The sequence below is a fragment of the Motacilla alba genome, chromosome 6 (genome assembly GCF_015832195.1).
Source record: "Motacilla alba alba isolate MOTALB_02 chromosome 6, Motacilla_alba_V1.0_pri, whole genome shotgun sequence".
NCBI classification, from domain to species: Eukaryota; Metazoa; Chordata; class Aves; order Passeriformes; family Motacillidae; genus Motacilla; species Motacilla alba.
Genome location: NC_052021.1, coordinates 5,347,057 through 5,369,158, shown reverse-complemented (window position 1 = coordinate 5,369,158; position 22,102 = coordinate 5,347,057). Strand labels below are relative to the sequence as shown.

At 44.9% G+C, this 22,102-nt stretch overlaps 1 protein-coding gene across 13 annotated transcripts in view; it reads left to right on the top strand.

Annotated features, from left to right (window-relative positions):
- The window catches only part of PCDH15 (protocadherin related 15), a 635,072-nt gene that overhangs the window by 10,219 nt on the left and 602,751 nt on the right, over positions 1-22,102 (top strand). Inside the window, exon 1 of one of the 13 annotated variants that reach the window (XM_038140146.1) lies at positions 5,587-5,767. The exons of 11 other annotated variants lie outside the window; for them this stretch is intronic. The gene's annotated coding sequence lies outside the window, so the exon portion shown is untranslated. Of the gene's footprint in view, positions 1-5,586; positions 5,768-22,102 lie in introns of those variants that run through there. One more of the 13 variants, XR_005257308.1, reaches the window with a different exon arrangement.

Here is a 22,102-nt window from a genome sequence, read left to right as displayed (position 1 = left end):
GCTCCAGGTCTTTCTAAGTAGAGGAGCATTTATCTGTAATGCAAAATAAATGATTTTTTCTCGTGAAGTGCGGTTGTAAAAAAGGCACACAAAGATTTTAATTTTAAGACCGATGTAGATCCATCTTGTCAACCAACATTTGTTTGCAGTTCTTGTACTGCTTTATATGATCTTTTTGTAAAATCAATTGCAGCTTAATATTACACGGGAAATTAAGAATAATGAAATCCATCACTGAGGTCCCGTTGTGAGCAGACAGGCTGAAACTCTTGTTAATGTGCTGGTTTACTCACAGAAATGCTCCTTCCCTTTCACTCAGCCTCCTGATCAAATTTTAACAGGAGCTTTGACATTTACATGACATTCACATCTGTAGCAACAGTGTTTCCTTTTCCCCACTGCTCCGTTTTCTCAGAGTTAACATTCTGCTGGAAGCAGTGAGAGGGATTGCAGAAGGGAGCCGGCAAGAAACAATCGCTGTAATAAATTGGTTGTGTTCTCCAGGCTGGCTACAACTATTTCAGCCTTCTGGAGGGGTGGGGGGAAGGCTTTAACCCATGAATTGGTGGCAGTTTCTGTGGCATCATCCAACAGATTGCCTGGTGGTGGACCCCTTGTTGCTTTTAGCAGAAGGAATTGTGCAGGGTTAGGAATAACGTGCTGCTTGCTGGTGCTATGGATTTGGGTGAGGCTGTGGGGCTCAAGAATCTGAGAAGGAGCTGGAAACCTAGGGTTAGGCTGTAAACCCCTCAGGGAAGGATGAGGGTGGATGATGTTCTGCCTTGCTGAGCTGTCTGGAGACCTTGGAAAGGGGGCAGGGATGAGCCAGGGGCAGTGTCTTGCTCACAGTGTTGAGGAGCAACGGGAGCTCCAACAGTACTTCCCATTTTTTACCTGTTTTTACAGCTATATCCACTTGTGAGTGCTTAAATTCTCTCCAGAGCCTCCTAAAAGCCATGGAGCCACTTTTAGCTTTGGTTCTGCTCAAATCAGAACTGATGGAGGGCTGTGTGTTCCATGGGCACGCAAGAGCGGGTTGGTTTTCATGGAAAACGGGGGCATTCCTGTGCTGAAGAAGTTTTGTTGCACGCAAAGGAGGAAGGGCATGGAAACCTGGGGCTTTGGATGTGAAATCTGCAGCAGGCACTGAAGGAGGAAGGGCATGGAAACGTGGAAGCTTGGAAGTGAAATCTGAAGCAGGCACTGAAGGAGTGCAGCTGCCATGAGCATGAGCAGTACCAGGCTCAGAAGGATTAATCTGCATTGCCATATAAAATAAAGCTTTATTTTCAGGTGTTTCTATTTCCCCAGTCTGATGGCCACAGCCCTTACTGGGGAGCTGTATGCCAACCTTGCCCTGCTGTATGTTTTTTTTTTAATAACTGTGTATATGATTAAATCTTGTTTTCAATTCCATCATGACCATATCATGTCTGTCAGGTGGATTTAGAGGTCAAATTAGCAGCATCTCTACTTTAAAAAAAATGCATCCAAATGGAGCCACTTATAACCAAAAATCCATGTTTCCCAGATCACAGGGTCTAGAGTTGTTGGAGTGGCTTGCTCTCCTGTGCTTAGCATGCAACCATTTACACATTTTAGTTGACCCATCCTTATATAATTTCAGGCAGGCCATGGACTTGAAATTTTGTTAAGAACACCAAGTGAGCTTAGCTGACAGGTCTCAAGGTATACAATCGGTTCTTCCTTTCTTCTCCCCTTTTCAATCCCATTGCAACATGCAGCGTGTTGTTCCATTGCTGTTATATTTCCTTCCACAGAAAGTAAAAAAAAAAAAAAAAATCACCTTTGTGTACCTAGGAGAAGTGTCAGAGCTCCAAGGATTTGGCTGCATTGTACAATGGTATCAGCTGGGAGGTGGTGAAGCACAACTAATGAATTTTGGACTCTGAAATCAGTTATAATGAGGAGCTCAGAACCTGGAAAATTATTTTTGAGAGCTGTTAGAAACAAACCCAGCGCTTCTCACCTGCAAGGCTGGATGTTGACTCCAAGGTAGGCAGACATGTCTAATGGCAAAAGATTGGTCATTAGATTTTAATCTGCTGGGATTGATGAGCATCCTGGCTCCTTTGGAAATGGGTGGAATTAGGGAGCAGGAGGTAAAAACTGCATCTTCTCTCTTCAAATATGTTCTTAGGTAGTGGTCCAAAGTCTTGTTCTCCATGTTCTGTGCCATCCCTCCTTTTCAGTGTTGTTGTATCACGTTTTTCAAAGAGCTGCATTGCTCTTTCAAATAATGCAGGCTTCAGCTTCTTGTTTTGTTTTAGTATAAAAACCTGCTTTTTTTTTTTCCTTGGGCTTAAAAAATGAGAAGAAATTAATGAAAACCAAGACCTTCTGCTGTTTTTGCAACAAAGATTATGAAAATGTGGAACGCTGGCCCAAGACAGCCTTTAAAACAGAACCCTTGGCAGGGTCTTTCCAAGAGATCCCTTGTTACCAGCCAGCCTCCTGCCCTGGGTTCCTCCACAGGCATTTCTGATGGCTCTGCTCACCTGTGCCCTCCTCCTTGGTGAGCTCTGTTGCTTTCTGCCTCTCTTGAGTGGTCATTTAGAAAATCGTTTCCTTCAAGTGCTCAAATAAACAAGTGGCTTTGTTAAAATTCTCAGAGGAATTCAGTGCTTGAGGGGCCCATTGAGCCTGCCTGGCTGCACATTCCCTCTCACAAAACAAAGCATGTCATGGGTAATATTCCCTCTTCTCAGCCAAAGGCTGATTGCTCAAATTACTCTGCCTATCTCTTACAATTTATGCTTATTTAAGACCCATATTTTGGTATTTGTTCTTGTGCCAGCGTTGTCCTTTTGCTAAAGTAGTTTCCTGCCCTTTTTGGTGTCCCCAGCCTCCACAGCCTGCTCTGGAGAGAGGGATTATGTTCCTTTTTTTTGCCCTGTAGTTTCCCAGAGGGAGCAGCCTCTCTCTTGTGAGACCTGCTTTGCTCCCAGCATCATCAAGAGGTGTGAGCTGAGGTTTCATCTGGGGCTTGAGGATTTTCTGCGTTTAAGGACTTGTTAAATTAAAAAAAAAAAAAAAAAATCCTCGGTGTTTTGGAGCTGTGTGGGCAGTATGCAAATGTGCAGTTCCCAAGGATTAAACCAAACGATTTCCCCCTACATTTGTAGATGAAAGTGTGGCTACTAAGAGTTGGGGGAGCATTGCCAGAGGAGATTCAGCAGGAACTGCAGGGATAGAGCACAGGAGAATGGATTCAAAGTCGGAGAGTAGGTCTAGATCAGCTATTAGTAGGAAGTTCTTCCAGTTCCTCACCACCCACACAGGGCAGAGAGTGCCCAGAGAGCTGTGGCTGCCCCTGAAAGTGTTGAAGGCCAGGCTGGACAGGGCTTGGAGCAGCTTGGGACAGTGGAAGGTGTCCCTGGCCATGGCAGGGGTGGCGCTGGATGGGCTTTAAGGACCCTTCCAACCCAAACCATTCCATGACTCCAAAGTGCTGCTTAGGGAATTGCTGAGAAGAGCTGATATCCTCCCTTCCCTCTCTCTCCAAACAGCCTGCACAGTGTAGACACTTTCTGGAAAATGTGGACAGCTCTCCTGTCCCCACCACCCTAATCTGTGTGTCCCCCTTTGGATGAAAGAGGCAGGAGCAGTTATGCTGCAGCCTTGCCTGGTTCAGGCAGTTCAAATGCTTTGGTGTGGAGCAGAACCTGAGCTGGTGGTGTGACCTGTGCTCCCAGTCCAGCTGTGCAAGTGTCTGATCATCATCCTGTGGGATCTGCTGATGTGGGCATAGATCCATCCCTGCTGGGAGAGCATCCAGGGCACATCTGGTTCTGAGCAGGCTTGGTTGTGTGGTGACATCACTGGGCTGGAGGGTGTCTGACCTGCCAGGAAACCTTCACCTTATTTGTGCTCATGTGCAGAATTATTTAGAAATGTTCTGCTGGGCTCTCAGCACTGCAGCCTGGGTCCCTGGTGGTCAGGGCTGGACTCTGCTCCCGTTGCAATCAGCCTTTAGGGAGGCAGCACCAGGCATGATGCCTTTTTCCTGCTGCTCTCCTGCAGGATCCTGCTGGCTTCACCTGAGCACACAGAGCCAGCTGGGGTGGTGTGTGGGTAAGGAAATCTTCTAGAGCCTCCAACACCCGGAGGCAGGCACAGCTTGGAAGCTCCAGAGAAACAGGCTCAGGTGTGACATTTTATTTGGGTGGGCAAGCACCCACTACTCTTCTCCACACTGCCAGGGTGTTCCTGCAGGCTGGGGGGCTGTGCTGGAACCCGACCCCAGCCTTTTTCTTTTGTATTTCCATTCCCTTTCCCCTCACACCAGTCCTTCAAGTTCTGTTTTCTCTGGAATATGTCCCCCTTAGGGTGTTGTACAAAAAACTTCACTACAGTTCCGACGAGGGGACAAACATCACATCAGCTTTGTTTATGGCTGCCCCAGTAGGAATATTTTGAGAAGCTGTTGTATTTGCTGGGTGCATGTGGGTCTTGGGCAGTGAACTCCTCTCATGTTTGACCTCTGCATCTTTTAGAGTGCTCTTTCCTTCCAAAACTGTGTGCGTGGGGTTCAGACATACAAACATAGCTGCTCTGAATTTTTTTTCACCTTTTTTTCCCAACAGAAATCCCGCATTCCCTATGCTGTGACCAATTATATCATTCGTGTCTTGAAACATGTGAGTGTCCTGCAGCAGCAGGATGTGCAGTGGGAATGGTGGAGCCTTCTGAAGCCACAGCCAGTCTGGCTCTGCCACTTTCAACACCTTGGATTTGTTCAGTTTTTCTTCCCCTGAGTGGTTGCCCTCTTTACCACCTATGTATCCTCAATTTCTGGCTAAAACCTGCATCCTTCATAAGGTCCCGCAAAGTTTTTGGGGAACTCTCTGTTTTTAGGACCCTGCTTTTCCCTCGTCTGCCACATGGCTCCATTCCTCCTCTGGTTGGAACATATGGCAGAGTAAGGAAAAGATCCCTCACCTCTGTGGCTGCTGCTCTTCTGGCTCTTCCAACAGCCAGTCTGGCTCTGCCACTTTCAACACCTTGAACTTGTCCAGTTTTATATGGCAGAGTAAGGAAAAGATGCCTCAGCTCTGTGTCTGCTGCTCCTCTGGCCCCAGGTTTAACAGCTCATTTTACTCCAACCTCAGCCTTTTGCTGCAGGTCGTGGTGACATCTTTCCCTTCATACCAAGAGGAGGGGATGGAAGCAAATATCTCCAAGTGGTAACACCACAGAAGTGTGGGAGTGTTTTGGTACATGTTCCTCCCCCTAGACTATTACATGGCTATCACCACTAATTTTAATTTTGCTCCAGAGGATTGCATCCAATGAGAGAAGAAGGAATTGAAATTCTAAAAGCAGTGTACGTGAAAATAACTTTTGCTTCCCCCATTGTACTGGGAGCCATCTATGGAGAACAATGCTGGTGGCTCAGCAATTTTGGGGAAAATCTGAATTTACAAAGCTCTTCCCTGAGAGCTGTGCCCAAATGCAGGCTTGCCTCTGGCTTATTACTGCTCCAGGATGGCAATTCCAGCCTGGCAAACAGGACAGACTGAGGAACAGAGGAACCACAGTTCCCTCCTCTTTAAACTACATTACCAGTCAGCATCAGGCTTAGCTGGACCCTTCTCAGCTTTCCCTCAGCTATTGCTTCCACGAGCTGAGCGTTTTTACAGCCTTTTAATTTTCTCCATATTTTTAAAACCCTCAAGAAGCCCTGATCAGGAGGACCATTAACATCAGCTGTGGACTAATGAGGAGCACAGCTCGTGTGCAGGAGGTATCGATTTGCTGAGCTCCAGTTGTGTTTCTCCCTTGAATTCTCTGTGCTCTCCCTTCAGCTGTGCTGGCTGTTTACTCACAGAACACCCGAGTGAGGAGAAGATGAACTGCTGGGATTCTGCTGCTCAGGCATTGATGCATTGCCTCTCCCTTCTGTGTTCTTTAAATGCCAGAAATCCCCTGCTTTTATTTGGAACATCTTTTTAATCTCTTCTTTCATCCATGAAGAAAATGAAGAGCTGAGTTCAACAGTTCTCCTTTTTTTTTTCTCCCCCCAGAAGGTGTTTCTTTCCCTTCAGGGGCACCTTTCTGGTATGTTCCCTATCTGAGAAGAGAAAACAGGCAGAATTTATCTCATATTTGTGTATGAGGATAAATTCCCCTTGTTTTTTTGATCAAGCAGTTTCATGTGGGCGCTTCATCAGGATTTCTGGATTTTGAAACAGTCATGAATTTGTCCTGACCTTCATTTTATCTGTGTGACATTAGGAAAACAAAAGGATCTAAATTAACAGTAACAGTGAATAATGCTGTCTAAATTGAAGAATAAAATGGAAGGGGATAAACCATCAGTAAATGCACTGGTAAAATGCCCTGAAATAGGCTGCTTACCTTCTTTTTTTGATGTATTGCCTTTTCTGAGCTCAGACGAATACTTACTCCTTAAAAGCAATTTCAGATTCATTTATCCTTGCAGGATATAACTTTACCCTGTAACGTCTCTTGTGACTAAACTATTGTTTTGGAGGAAAATATATATAAAAAAATAACCTCAAATTTAAACTTTTTGCTGCCGCATTGTGGCATTGTAAGGTTTGTTTTTTTGGTTTTTTCTTTTTTTTTTTTTGAGGTAGGAGTTGGAGCAAAATGGTTTTATGATGTCTGTGCTGAAGCAGAACCAGCTGCTCCCCCTGTCTCTGCTCCCAGTTCCAGCACTGGGTGGTCTTGATGCCTTTCTTACATTGTATGTGAAATCCAAATGGTGTTAAAGCCTCAATTTCCACATTAGCCTGTTCCCAAAGTTCATTCTTGTCTTAATACTGGGTTAGAGGACAGATTTTAAAGAAACTCTGCAGAAAATAGTGTAAATCCTTTGTCAGTCATGTTTTCTACATAATTTGTTCAAAGATATGGTTCAAATACAGGCTTAATTTTTTTTTTAAATAATTTAGTTCTTAGTTTGTATTTACTTTTTTTTTTACATCCTAGTTGCATTTACTTTTTTTCCCAAGTGTGTAGTTTATATAAAACTGTGGGTGCTGGCAGAGTGCAGTGTTTTGCACTTCTCATCTTGGAACTTTAAACAAAAAAAAAAATTAAAAATCCTGATTGTTGACTATGAAATAATCAGAAATTATCCCAAGTTGCTCATGTTGGAGCAGCCTGGTCTATGGAAGGCGTCCCTGGCCATGGCAAGGGGTGGGACTGGATGAGCTGTAAGGTCCCTTCCAACCCAAACCACTTGAGGGTTCCATAAAAAATAGGCCTTTTAAAGAAGTAGCTTATTATTGGAGAGTTCTCTCCTCACTTACATCTGAATTTCAGGATGTTCCTTTGCAAAAGAATTGGGAAGAGCCATGTTTGTCCATGCTAGATGTGGAACACTTCCACCTTTTTATGTGATTCAGAGAAAGAGAGAAAAATGCTGCTGCTGCTGCTAAGTGTTAGGAGGGACCACAGCTCAGGGAAAGGCAATGTAGCGACAAAGAAATTAAGTACAGCTTCAGAAAGTCAAATGTCTTGTTAAGTCTGGGCAGAAATCAATAAGAGCTTTTGAGAATGGTGGTATTGAGCATTCTATTTTGAGAAATACTTGTGTCTCTTGGAGAACCAGAGCAAATGGCTACAGCAGTGATGCAGATGAATTTTGCAGTGACTTTTTCTAGCTGTGCACATTGGGAAGTCAGGGATGTCTGTCCTGCTGGGGTTTCCAGGCACCTCTTGGCACCTTGGCTGGGTGCTTTTGGGGGATGTGTTCCTGGTGATCTCTGCAAATGCCTGAAAGGAAGTTGTGTTGAGGTGGGGTCAGGCTCTTTTGCTGTGTCTCATGAGAGGATGAGAGAAACCAGGGGATGTTCAGATCAGATACTAGGAAAAAAAAATCACCAGAGGAGTGGTCAGGCACTGGAATGAGTTGCTCAGAGTGTTGGCGGAGTCCCAAGAGGTGTCTGGATGTGGCCCTTGGGGATGTGATTTGGGGATGATGATGGTGCTGCTGGGGAGAGGGGTCCCAAGCAGCACCATCAGTCCCCACTTGGTGACTCTGACCAGAGCCTTGTCTGTGAGCTGTGCTCATCCTGAGCCTCGTGGGGACTTGTCCCTGGATCCCCAAGCAGGTCACTGCAGCTCCCAGGACCTGCAGGGTCTCCAAGGTCTGGCTGCCCTCCCCCACTCCATTAGCAGTGCTCTCCTGTTACAGAGAAGTAAATGATCCTGGTTTTTCCATTTTCACTAAGGCTCGGCTGTGACGTCAGCTTTGACGTGGCCCTGGTTGAGAAACGTTGGGTTTGAACCACTGAAAGTGCTGATCCTGAGCTCTTCTCCAGCTCTCTCTTCTGTCCCTGCTCACACTGGAGCTGCTCTGTCTGGGGATTTGGCCAGTGCTGCTCTAAGTGAAGAACAGCAGAAAATCCTGGAGAGCAGATACATTTTCCCGGTGCCATGGTTGCCCACAGCTGCTGGGTTTGCTGTTTGATGCAGTGGCAGCTCCTCTCTGTGTGGAGGCCCCATCTTCATGGAAAGAAGTGCTCCAGGCTGCAGGAGGGCAAGTAGGTGAGTTGAATTTTTGGGTCTCTGTGATGCTCTGTGCCCTTTGTGAGAGGAATATTTACATGTCTGCAGCAAGTTGTGCTGGGAAATAAGAGCAAATTGTGCTGAAGTCAACTGAAATAGGAGTTGGACTTTGTGCCAAATTGCAAACTGTGGGTCTCTCAATCATTCCTCTGCAGAGAGCAGCCTATGACAAAGATTACTTTGCTGTGAGACCCACAGAAAAATATCTGTTCTCTTGCACTTCTATCAGTTAATGATACAAATCTGCTGATGGCTGGGAGGATTTATTTGCTGTGAAAAGAACCTGCTTATGTTGCACTGAGCGTCACGGTTGACCAGCAGGTACCAGGCTTGTGTATTAGGGATGGAAATGATCCTGGGACATGCATTATTGACATGTCCCACTTCCAGGAGCACGGCAACGTCTCCTGAGGGCTTCCGGGTGAGCTGGGAGGAGTTTGATCCTGAACCTGGGGGTTTACACTGCCAGGCCAGGTAAGGTGCTGGAGGGCACTGCAAGAGCCTGGGGGGCTCTAGCAGGGGAACCAGCTTTACTCCAGGGCAGAAACCTCAGGGCTCAGGGGTGTTTGAAGATGAGGTTTCACTCAGCTTTTCCAGCTGTGGCAGCAGGCCCTGTACCTGGCTGCCTTTTCAGTGTGGAGGGCAGAGCTGTTACATGAGTTTTGCTTTTCTTGTTGTTTCCTCCCACTGGGGGGAAAGGCATGTTTTCAAATGAGCAGGTGTATATTTTCATAAGCCCCAAGCATTCCTTTGTGGATGAAAGAGTTGTAAAACATCTGAAAGCTATTTTCTTTGACATGAGCTTCTCTGTTTAAAGAATGTGGGGAATAATTTCTTATTCAGGCTGAAGTAGATGAAATTGTTACAATGTTCTGATGTAATGGACTGTATGAAATGGATATTTGGGCCTTTCTAAATAAAATGCTTTTGGAACTTGTTTGGAGCTGTGAACTGACTCAGATTGAACTACAGGGAGACAAATACACAGAAATACCTACGAGAAAGAAAGGAGAATTTCCTACAATACGCTGGCAAATGCGTGCTAGTGTTGAGCAGAGTATTGTTAAAGGGAGTTGGCCTTTGATTTGGGGTGAGGAATATGTTGTTTGGTGGTGGGATGTGTGAAGTGGCATTGTGGAGTCCTCATCCCTGGAAGTGTTCAAAAACATATGGAAGTGGCCCTTGAGAACAGGATGGGGGTGCTGGTTGATCTTGAAGGTTGGACTTGATCATCCTAAAGGTCTTTTTATACCTTAATGATTCAATGGTTGTGCAGTGTTGCTATTGAGAATTATGGAAATCAATAATGCTGATAAAAGGTTGAGCTGTTTACTGGGAGAATTGCACTTCCCTTCACAGGGAAATGTTCTTAAAATTGGATTGATTGGAATCTGCAGTGTTTTGGTGGAGTGAGGCAGAACATATATTGTGTGATATATTCTAGGCTGATTCAGTTTTACAGATAAATCCTGGCTGTAATTGTTGTTAAATGATTGATCCACCAGGTGTAATGGTTGCCATGCCAGAAGATGATACCATATTTTATTTTTTCTCCTTGCTGTTGCTCCTTGCTGCCCTTGAAGTTTTCATCCCCGAGGGGATGTTGCTGCTAGGGTATGAATGTGAGAGAACTCAGGCGTTCCATGAAAAATTTGGGAAGCCTGATAGCCTTAATTAGCATAGAGACCATATGCTTCCAGTCTGGGGGTCCTGTCCAGAGAATGGGAAGTGGCTGATTTGGAGCAGAAGAGGGGATCAGTGTGAGGAGCTGCCAGGGGGGTTGGATTTCACAGTTTCCAGAGCATCTTGGCCCAGCCTTTTTTGTCGCTTGCCTCCACAAGGCCTCCTGAGGATGTGCTCCAGGGGAAGGGGCATTTTACTGCTGTTTTTTTGCCAAGGCATTGGTGCTTCTTGTCTGCCACGAAGCAGAGAGAGCAAAGGTGTGGTCAAGCAGTTGTGTGTGATGCCTTAAGTTCTAGCTTTCATGTTTTTCAGATTCTGTGCTGCCTTGGTGTGTAACTCTGAGCTTCATAGTAACTGCTAGAAAGTTCTCTTCACAGGGTAGTTAAACAAAACAATCCTTTTCCAACTTGAGACCAAGGGCAGCCATTACAGCCTCAGGCCCAAAAAGCATAAACAATAGTGAACGAAGAGAGCAAACCAGGAGGATGGGATTTCATAACCTGAAGCTGTAATTGGCCAATTAATTCCAATATGTAAATGGGCCAAAACTTATAAAAGTGAGAGACTCCGTGACCAGGTGACCATTTTGTGACCATTTTGGTTCATCTTGGGTGCAGCCCTGGCTGGGCTCTTGTGCTGCCCAAGGTGGATTCATGGAGGCCTTTTAATAAATCCCTGCTTTATTCTTTAACTCTGTCTGGCCTCTGCTCTAGGGCAGCCTCACTAGGCATCATGTGTGTTCCCCAAGGTCCAGCCCTGGATTCTGGGGTCAGGCCAAATGACAGCTCTGCTACTTGAGAGACCAGAGGCCAGTGCAGTCCAGAAGATGATTGCTGGGCTGTGCCAAAAGAAGCATGAGCAGCAGCTTGGAGGAGTCAATTCTGCCCCTCTACTCTGCTCTTGAGACCACACATGGAGTTCTGCACCCAGTTCTGTGGTTCCCAGCACAGAAAGGACGTGGAACTACTGCAATATGTACAGAGGAGGCTGTGGAGAGGCTCCAGGGCTGGAGCCCTTCTGCTCTGGAGCCAGGCTGGAAGAGCTGGGGGGTCTCACCTGGAGAGGAGAAGGCTCCAGGGAGAGCTCAGAGCCCCTGCCAGGGCCTAAAGGGGCTCCAGGAGATCTGGAGAGGGACTGGGGACAAGGCATGGAGGGACAGGACACAAGGAATGGTTTCCACTGCCATGGATGGGATATTGGGGAGGAATTGCTCCCTGGGAAGGTGGTGAGGCCCTGCAATGGAATTCCCACAGCAGCTGTGGCTGCCCCTGGATCCCTGGCAGTGCCCAAGGCCAGGTTGGACAGGGCTTGGAGCAGCCTGGGATAGTGGAAGGTGTCCTTGCCCATAGCAGGGGTGGCACTGGATGGACTTTAAGGTCCCTTCCAACACAATCTACCAGACTGGGATTCTATTCCTTTCTCCTGGCACAGAGCATTTCCCATAGTGCTGGTGACCTGACACTTGTGAGACGCAGTATCAAGGCCTCTGTGTGCCCTGTGTGTACAGGAGGTTTGTCCTGCTGCACTGGCTGTTATCCAGGGACAAGGAATGAATGAGTGAAATCCTCTGTGCAGGGCTGGCCCTTCAGTATTTGGAGGGAAGAGCTGCTCGAGGCCTCGCTGTGCCTCTGTTGTTCAGTATGGTGTTTGCGGAGCTTCACTGAGGGCAACTTTCCTTTCTGTAAAGAATAATGTCTGTATGGAAAGCAGTTCTGGTTGTGGTTTGAAACACCAGGCTTTTGTTGTTTCACTTTGTGCCCAGATTTACATTTCTGTATGAATTAGGGCAGGGAAGCAGTACAGTACAGCTGTAGGTGAAGCCACCGTGCAGCACCAGGCATTCTTCATACCATGTTACTCCTTGACATGGGAGGAGGAAGCTCTGTTCTGATGGTTGAATCTGCTAACAACACCAGCTGCATCAGTTCACTTCAATCCCTTACTAAAATCAGGCCAAAGGCAGGATAGCAGCAGTTGAATTTACCTTCCAAGGCAATGTGTACCACAGCACACCTGAGCAGTCATTGCTGTGCTCTGGTGCCTTGTTTGAGTAACAGGGTGGCTCTGGATGTGAAGCTTTGCTGTGGCAGTCCAAGGTGCAGCACTGTCACATTTTGCATCTTTTCCCTTTGCAACGCCACTGAAACACAAGCTGGGATGACTAAAGAAATAAATTGTGTGTAACTGAGCTGGGTGATGGGGGGTTCATCAGTGTCCTGGGAATGATGGGGGGCTGCCCTAAAGGAGGACAGGTATGTCTCAAGTGTTCAATAACTGTTGGAACAGAAAAATGTCACTTAAATTTAAGAAGGGAGCTGTGATGGTACCTCCCTCACTCAGGATTGATGTAAGGAACCAGAGGGACTGGCTGCGCTCCCACCAGCACCTTCAAGCTGAGTGCAAAGTTTATCCAAATTCTTGCCTGACTCTTGTTCCAGACGTGATGTAGTCTTATGTATGGCACAGATCCCTCCCTGCAAGCTGGGAGCTGCAGGGCTGCACTTCTTTCTGTGAAGGCTCAGCACGTTTTTTCTTTGTTTGTTCCTATGTTGTTTCAGGGGCACTTATTTCATTGAATCATGGACTGATCTGGGTTGGAAGAGGCCCTAAAGATCTTCTCATTGCAACCTCTCTGCTGTGGGCAAGCACCAGGTTGCTCAGAGCCCCATCCAGCCTGGCAAATGTGAACCTGGAGGTCTGAGGGGTTGCAGATTCTTCTTAGAGCATAGCTGGGTGTTTAAATCATGGATGGTTTGGTTGCCTGCAAGTGCTGATGTGAGGAAGACGAGAAGTGGTGCTGTACCTGCTGGTGTGTGGTGCAGTGTCCTGGGTGCTCTGTGGCAGGGCAGGCAGCTGCAGCAGCAATGACCTGTCACTGGTTTGTATCTACCCCATTTCAGTTGGGATTTATGTCCCAAGACAGCATTACTTAGAATCCTCTCTAGAGGAGGCACAATGTTAAGCCAACTAACAAAACCCCACCACAAAGGAGCCCTCTTCAGCCCACTTGGGTGTCTTGGGAGGAGAACCCTGCACTGCTCGGGAGTTTGCCTGGCTGAGAGCTCTGCTGCTTTGTGTGTGTGTGTGTGTGTGTGAGGGGATGAGTTGGCAGAGACAATAAAATGAACTCTGCCAGGCTGGCAGGTCTAGGGACATCCCATTCCATAATTCTGTTCAGCAGTTTGATTGTTCTTCCCCCCCACCTGCTTTCCTCCAAGGACAAGCATCTCTTCTCTTCTTGCTTGGTTTTATTCCCTTTGTTTCTAGTTTTATTCATCAGAAAGCTCTTTTCAAAGGCTGCTCTCACCCCTGCAATGATTATGTAAATATCTGTATTTTATACCTCTATATAGATACATGCACTGTTATGCTGCATTTGGATGACGCATGACCTTGCAACTTCATTTGGATATACATGACCTTGCAACTTGAAAACTTGTTCACTTTCTTGTGGAGATTATTTCAATCATGCAGTAATCCTAATGTCTTAATTTGAAAGGAGATTTTTCTCCATTAGCATAATATTTCACATACATGTTAATGTTCATGAGGCAAATACTTCTTACATTTGTGCAGGAAATTGTTTTTTCTGTCTACAAATAATAGTGAGAGCTACACTTTAAACCCTATTTTCTTAGTGTTTCTTATTGTTCTTGCAACTGCTTCTTTGCTTCAGTGTCTTTATGAATAAAGGTAACATTTATGTCAAAATATTGTTGGGGAAACTCTCTGTTGTACCTTCTGTGATTCAAGATCTTTGTTGTGCTACAAGACAATCCCTTCCTTGCTATGGGGAACAGTTTTATGAGATTATGCAGTGTGGGGAATTTGATTTATCTGCTTTAGAATGTGCAGATAGAAGTAAAACCTGGGCTTAGAGCTCTTAGGAGTAAGAAAACTGAGCTGTGTGTGCTGAGCTCAGCTCATGGTTTGCTGGTTTGAGCATCTTGGGGGGTGATCCCTCTCTCCATCTCTGTCCTCTCCTTGATAAATGATGGCTGCAGAGCTATCTTTGTGACACAGCTGCTGGTTTTAAATTATGGCTTGATAGACACAGAAATTAACAGCATAAAGGTCTTAAGTCTGTTCTCTTTATATCTTTCTGGTGTTGACTTGGTAATTGCAAACTGCAGTTAAAATAACTGACCAACTTGACATGGAGGAAATCGATTCAGAACTTCAATCTTGTGCCTCCATGCACTGTTAACTCTGCTCTGCAGCTCCTGGGTGAGACAATCTCATCTCCAGGCTCCCAGCCAGACCTGCCCAGGAGGGGAAAAGCACTGCACAGGAGATCCTCAATGCAGCCAGAGCAGGAAGGATCCTGCCAAAAGGTCACCCTACAGGTGTGCATTGGCATCCAAATTACCCCTTCAGCCATGGGCATCCTGGACTGGAAGTTATTTGGAATCTTCAAAAGAAGAAAATATATTTCGAAACACTGTAATCCCCACCCTCCCCTTCTCCCAGCTGCACAGAAGTTTCATTTTGAAATTCTCTTCCCAAGAGAATTCTCATCTGCGTGACTACTTGCATTTTTTTGGAATCACAGCATGACTGCCAACTGGCAAAAATTTTAGACTTCACGGGCTTTCTGGGGCTGGGGATGAACCAGTGGTTGTGGTTCACGTTTGTGTTGGTGGTTTAGGGCCTGGGCTGTGAAAGAGGGGTCTCAACAGAGTGGGACTGGGGCCTCAGCAGTGGTGCCCACTGAAACACTCCCTGTGCTGTGCACAGGACCAGAAAAGAGAAGAGCAGTGGCTGAAAAATGATATAATGTGATGGGGAATGGGGAAAATGCCTGAAACAGAGAGCACCTGCACAGCAGGTTTAGATGATTTTGTCAAAAGAGCAGTGGGACTGTGGCTGCCTTAAGAAGAGATGAGAGTGAAGAGAAATTTATCATTAAAAAGAGAAATGGTGGAAAGTGTCTGAAACTGTGTAACCCAAAGCCACAGAATCAGCAAGTTTGGAAAAGCCCCTGAACCCCAGCACCACCAGCATCATTGCTAAACCATAATCCCGAAAGCCACATCCAGACACCTCTCACACACTCCCAGATATAGTGGTGAGAATGAGGTGGTTTAGTGTCGCAGTAAGACACGAAATGAACAACACGCACACACTGGAACGTCTAAGGTAAAAAAGAGCATAGTTTATTTCTGACTCTAATATTTATTGACTTTCAAAAGTGACCATGGATTGGAGGATGAAATTGCCACCTCTTCAGCTACACTGGTCAAACCAACAGTCCATCAAATTTCTCTTCCTCCAGAAAGGAATGCAAAACAATCATTAGTTACATGGAAAGTGTGTGAGAAACTCCATTACAAAAATGTAAACATCAGAAGGCTTAGAAAACTTAGAAGAACAGGGCGATAGTTTTGAACTTGGTTCAGCAGAAGAAAATCTGGCAGATGTTGTGAAACTCAGAGGAAACACTGAGATTTGAACAGAGTACTTGTTCGAAGAGGGTGTGATGGAGCAGGGACAGGTGAGACTTTGGTCTGAGAAATGAGTGAGGAACCTTAAATGCTCCAGCTGCTACCAGGAGCAGCTCCCTGGGGAGCCTCCCAGCAGCCAGAGCTCTGAGAAGGGCAGGGGTGTGATTCCTGCAGTTGCTGCCAGAGCCTGCTTGCATTGACCATCCTCTACTTGTTTGTAGGAGTTAGAGCCGAGAATCCATGGCAGCTGGGCTTGGCATCCAAAAGGGGAGCAGGAGCATAAGGAAGAGGTGATTGAGGAATGAAAAATGGCTCTTGGAGTAGTTCAGGGCTGTTGGATGAAAGCACAGAGCCAGGGGCCTCATGTCAATAGTAGGCCAGCTGGGTAAAGCTAATAAGGCCTAGAGGTAGCTGATTGCATGGAAAAAGCAAAATAGGGAAGAATCAATGTGACTTTTGCAGTGGGAAGCTGATGCTAATGCAATTATTTGAGCCTTTGAAAGGATCAGCTCCAAGGGTATTAAGGAACACAGGGGAATAGGAACAAAGGTGGCTGCAGTGACAAAAGGTGACTATGGAAAGCAGGAAATGAGAGTCAGCTCTCACAGTGCAGGGAAGTTGGGAGCAGACCTGTGTTGTTCTGCTACTCCTTGTGCATTGGAAAAAAGGAGTATTGGTATGTTGATGATCACCAGTCAAGAAAGAGAGATGAGAGGAGCTGCAAAAGGGCCTTGGAGTATTGAGTGGTTGGATGATAAAAAGGCAGATGAGATTCACTCCAGATAAATGTGGAGTGATGTATATAGCGATTCTCATTTTCATATGAAGCCTGAGCTCTGAGCTGACTGTTATGAATCAGGAGTGAGATCTTTGTGTTAAAATTTTAGGGAATTCTATGAAATGTCAGCTGGGTGCTCGGCAGCTGCCAAAAAGCTGGCTGAAGGGGTAGGAATTATTAGAAAAGGAATAGAAAACAGAAGGGAGCATTCTGTGACCACATAAATCCATGTGTTGCCTGGATCTTTGCACAGCCATCATCCTTCCAGCCTGGAGAGCAGCAATGGAAGCAGTTCAGAGGCTGCTGAAAGGCAGCATCTGGACACAGAATGGAGGCAGTGCAGCACAGCTCAGTGGGAATATGTACTTGTCAGTCTGGAAGGGAACAGGGGGAGAGGAGGGGAAGAGCTCTGTGCTGATTTGAGTGCTGTGGACAAGGGGAGTAGAGAATTGGGTTCTTTTCAGTGAGGGCCTGGGGGAGTGCAGAGGTTCCCAGAACAACACTTGCTTGTGAACACCCCCTGAGGGCTAGGAGAGAACAAAGGAGTGGAAACTTTTCCTGTGCCTGTGGGAAGTGGTCCAGTGCAGACATTCCCTGTGGCCAGAGCATTTCAGCTGCAGGGTTTGAAGCCTTAGGAGCCCTGGGAAATCAGAAGCACAGGCTTAGTCTGTCTGAGGGACTTGTCCATCTGTTCTTGGGCACTGCTGCAGGCTGGAAGAAAATGCTGCAGAGATCTCTGGTGTGACCTGATACCACTGCAAATATCCAGATTTAAATCAGTTTTAGTCAAGTGTTCAACCCAACAGCGTACCTGAGGTTTAGTGTTAGACATAACTTCTGAAAGCAAGAGTAACTACGTGGGAGTTATTTACCTTCAACTCTTAACTCTGGTGCAACTGTGTCCAACCTGGCTTATTTTTAGGCTGGAGCTTAAATCATCTAGAAATGATTTCAAAGGGCATCCATTCTTGCTGAGAACAAGGAATCCTGGACTGGAAGCTATTTGGAATCTTCAAAAGAAGAAAATATATTTTGAAACACTGTAATCCCCACCCTCCCAGCTGCACAGAAGTTTCATTTAGAAACAAACAAAGTAAAAATAATAATGGTAAAAACTTGTTCTGCTTTGCCCACTTGCTTTTCACAGCTTTCCTGACACTTGCTTTTTCCTCCTGACACTTGCTCTTAAACATACTCCTTATCTTACTTCAAGATTTATCTATTGGCAAGAAGAACCTACAGCAGAAGGGAAGGACCCAACCTGTGAGTCCTTACTCTGGCATTGTGCTGGGGACAAAGAATGCTTGATGTCTGTACAGAGCAGAAATTCATTCATGATTTGTGAAGAATAAAAAGAAAAAAAATTACTTTTTGAGCATGGGAGAACACTATGCTGAAGCTATGTAAGTTAATAAAATAATCATGGGGATGAATTATGTATTTCCACTTGGAAGATGTCTTACAGGCTTTAGCAAGACAGGACACAGCAGAGGTGAATGAGAACCTCTCCTGGGGAGTGAGAAGTTGCTCATATTGCTTCAGGCCAGGCAGGGGGAGATGACTTTTCACTGCAATGTGCTCCAGCACCAAAAGCAGGGAGCTTCCACTGTGAGTCTGCTGTGATAAGTCTCTGCGGGGTACTGCAGGGAGCCTCTTTCTGCACTGCAATTTATAGAACGACCCCCTTGATTAGGAAAGCAAACCAGAAACACCACCAAAAGACACAAAAAATAGAAATGTGTATTAGTGGTGAGAAGGGTTGACCATGAACCACCAGCTCCTAAATTTCTTTGTATGTTGCAGCTATTATGTGACGACAGTTGAATTGTGTTAGTTGAGTTTCTGAGCTTGGTTGCAGGTTAAGAGTGGCTTTGCATTGATGGAAATAAAAGCTTGGTTTTATTTCCAAGGTTAAACCTACTAAACCTTAGTACCTAAGGTTTCTACTGGAGAGTCTGGCTTTAGATTCTAGTGTTGCTTGAGGATTTTTATGGGTTTAACTGTTTTAAAATATATTTAATATTTTATATTTATACTATTTTATGGGTTTCATTTTTATGGGTCACATTAGCCATGGCTTTTGTTTGACTCAGAAGTGCCCTGGTATGGAAATGTGACTTGGCAGGTCTAAAATGTCAGAGATTTATTAAAAATAAGTTTTGCCTGGTTAGTTGTTAAATACACACTGCTTGACTGCAAATGACAATAAGGTCTGAAAACCTGAGAAGAATTGAGAATGTAACTCAAATAACTAGCAGTAATATTTAGAGTATCCTCCTGAGGAATGCCTTCCCTTTGGGGAGTTTTCCTGGGGCTCCTGTTTGGCGTAGTTAATCTCCATGAACTGATGCAAGGGAAGATGGCTGGGACAGGCAGCAAACATTGGCTTTGCTTCCCAAAATCCCTTGGAATGATGTAGTACTGCAGGCTCGGCTAATTAATGAACTGTCCGTGGGATGTCCTCCAGGGATCCTTCACTCCACAGTAACAGTATCAAGTTTTGTAGTTTTTGTTTCAGACTCTCCTAATAAAAACATCAGGGATCTCATGAGAAACTCCTCTAAAATTTGTTCTTGTACATAACCTTCTATATTTGGAATATCATAAAAAAAAAAAAAAAAAAAAGAGGGCAAGATGCTTAAATGAATATTTTATTTCTGTTGGAAAGGAAGAACACAATTCTGCCATGGTTTCTGTGCCCAAATCATCATCACCAGCTCTGCAGTGCTGCTCCCTCCCCCTGCAGCAAGGCACATTGCTGGGGGATTAAAAAAATTTATATAAAAATCCCAGTGTGCTGCTGGTGGATCATCACCTGCATGATAACATCTGGCATCAGGGGAGAGCAAAGGCCATCTCCCACCTTTTTTCTTCCAGCCAAATCAGGCCTGGGCTGCCCAGATGTGTGGGAAGAACTCTAATTCCCTCAGTAAAGTGAAGTTTCTGCTATGAATCCTTTACTGATAAAGTACAGGGGGGAAATAAAAACTTGGATATGGCCACAAGGGTCAAGATGTGGCCTGGAATCACAGAGGGTTCTTACCCTCTGTGAAAAGAGAAAAAGGTGGAGCAGTTCAGAAGGGGCTTTGTACCAGTGCACTCACCTGGGCAAAGGAGCTTCAAAGGGTTTGGAAATAAAAGATGAGGTGGGAGCCAGGGCAGATTACAGCATGAATAAGATTCTCCAGACTCTTTAGTGCTGACAGTGAAATCCCAGTATGAGCTTCAGAAGAGAGGGAAAGGATTTTCTAAAATTTTTTCCTGCCCTTGTTCATTTTCCTTTGCCCATTCTGGAAAATGAAAGTGAAAGGTGGACTGCCAGCTGCTGAGTGGTGTTCCTGAAAAGTGGAAGGATTTAATTCTTGAGATGTCAAAATCGCCTGCATTCTTCAATTACAGGTGTTTATCTTATATGACTTGGCTTTGAAGAGCTTCAGCTGCCTACAGCCTGGGTGAATGAAATAAATGAAATGTTAAAAACAAACAAAAAAACCCTCCCCTGTTACAACTTTTTTATTCAGTAGTTCCAGGCTGAATCAACAAGCTGTAATAAATATCTGTAACCAATTTCCCAGTGTGTGTTGGGCACAGAATATATCTTATCTTTATAGAATCACTGCACAAATGTCTTTTCTAGAAGCAAGTAACAATTAACTTGTCAGAAAACAAGATAGATGAAGCTGATTAGGAAGGCTGCTTTTATTGTGACACCATATAATTATGGAGTTCCTCCAGCCCCTTCAAATTGAGATATAGATAGGTATCTGTGTGTTTGGAGTTAGCTTGGTCCTTCAAAATTTGGGTGGCACTGACCAAAATAGAGCTTAAGGCTCTTCTTTTCTCTGAAACTTGCTCCCACTGAGAGTTTTCTGCCTTTTTATCCCAAACTGGGGCATTGTCCTAAACATTCTTCTTGTGTAGAACAGTGATTGAGCCACCAGAGAGATATTTAAGTGACATTAAGTGACAGATACCTGGAATGGGAAACCTCTGTGGGCTACAGCTGGATGGAGAGCAAGCAAATCAACAGCTCCTAACAAAACCCCTTCAGAATGGAAGGGCTTTGTCCTGCTCTCAGATTATGAGTTTAATTTCTTTCTTTTGTGAATGTGGAACAGAGATCAGTAAAAAGCCACTTTTGGGTAGAAAGTTTAAATAATTGAGCAACATGGTAACAATCTTGGGCTCTGGGCTGCACCCTGACTGGCTGGGTGATGGAAATTTAGCCTCAACCTTGCAGCAGGTGTGGAAGATCAGCATAGCATCGAATTCATTTTACCTGGGGAAAAGGAAGGGGAAATGACAGCTCTTGCCATAGATGCAGATTTTGGAAGACAACAACAAAACTTTTGATTCCAGTCTCAACGCACTGAATTTGAGTTGTCAATTTGGACTTCAGGCTGTGGTTTTTACTCCTTAAATAGTAAAGGAGTAAAAGGTGGGTTTGGATAGTCAAGGCAAAACCAATTTTTTTGTCCTGGACAAAATGTTTGGGTTTTTTGGGTTTTTTTTTGTTTTTTGTTTTTTGTTGTTGTTGTTCTTGGGTTTTTGTTTGTTTGTTTGTTTGTTTTTGGTTGGGTTTTGTTTTGTTTTTCCTTCACTCAAGGTAGCAGTGCTCCTGCAGTCCAGTTCCTTTCTGTTTTAGATAGTAATGGCTGCTCATTGAACTTTTGGTGGGAATGCAGTTTTGGCTTTGCAGCCCTGTGATATATGTTAATAGGAAATCTACATAATTTTATAAATACATATATGGAGTGAAGACTTTATTTTAGTCCCTCCCTCAGCTGCTTTGCAGGTCTTGGCAGAGCATCACTTGCACATATTTAAGCACCTTCAGGCTCAGTGGAAATGGATTTCTTCTGAAGTCCATGCTATAGAAAATGCTTGTCTTCACCAAACTCCTGTGAAGATATTTAAACTTCTGAAAAGAAGAAAGAAACCAAAAATACTGTTTGCAGGAATTAACTCAGATAGTCATGGAGATCTTCCATTTGTACTCACTGTCTAGAGGTGAAAGCAAAGGCCAGTGATCTGGGGTCCTGTGACAACAGAGGTAATTCTTAAAATAAATTAATTTTTTTTGGAACTAATATATCTATTGAAGAGGCCCAAATCTTTTTCCATATATTTAAAAACTCGTCTTTTCTATCACTTCTCTGTTCTCTCAGAAAACTGCTGTGCATGGGAACCAAATTGGATAAGGCAGGTAAAATAATGCAGAACAGGACAGATAAAGGACCTTGAGCTTTGCCTCTTACTGGCTGTGAAGAGACAGAATGAATTAACCTTCCTCCTTTGTGCACTTTTGGGGTGCCTTGGGGAGGGTTGTTCAGGATGGTTTTCCCCCATTTCTATACATTCCTTTATTTCTTTAAGAGGAGATTTCTGAATGCTCCTTGCTCAGGCAGTGCCTGTGCTCTGCCCTGCTGCTGTTGGTGCTGGGGGCATCGTGGCCCTGAAGAATCTGAACACCCTAAAATCACACAACTGCATTTTCTTGAGGTGCTCCCTCCTCTAAAAAAGGATTGCTGAGGTTTGGTGGGATGAAGTTGCCCCAGATCAGTGAGATCTGTTGGGAAATTGCTCTGGTGGTGTTTATAGCTCAGTATTGTCCCCTTCCTGGTAAAGGCATGCT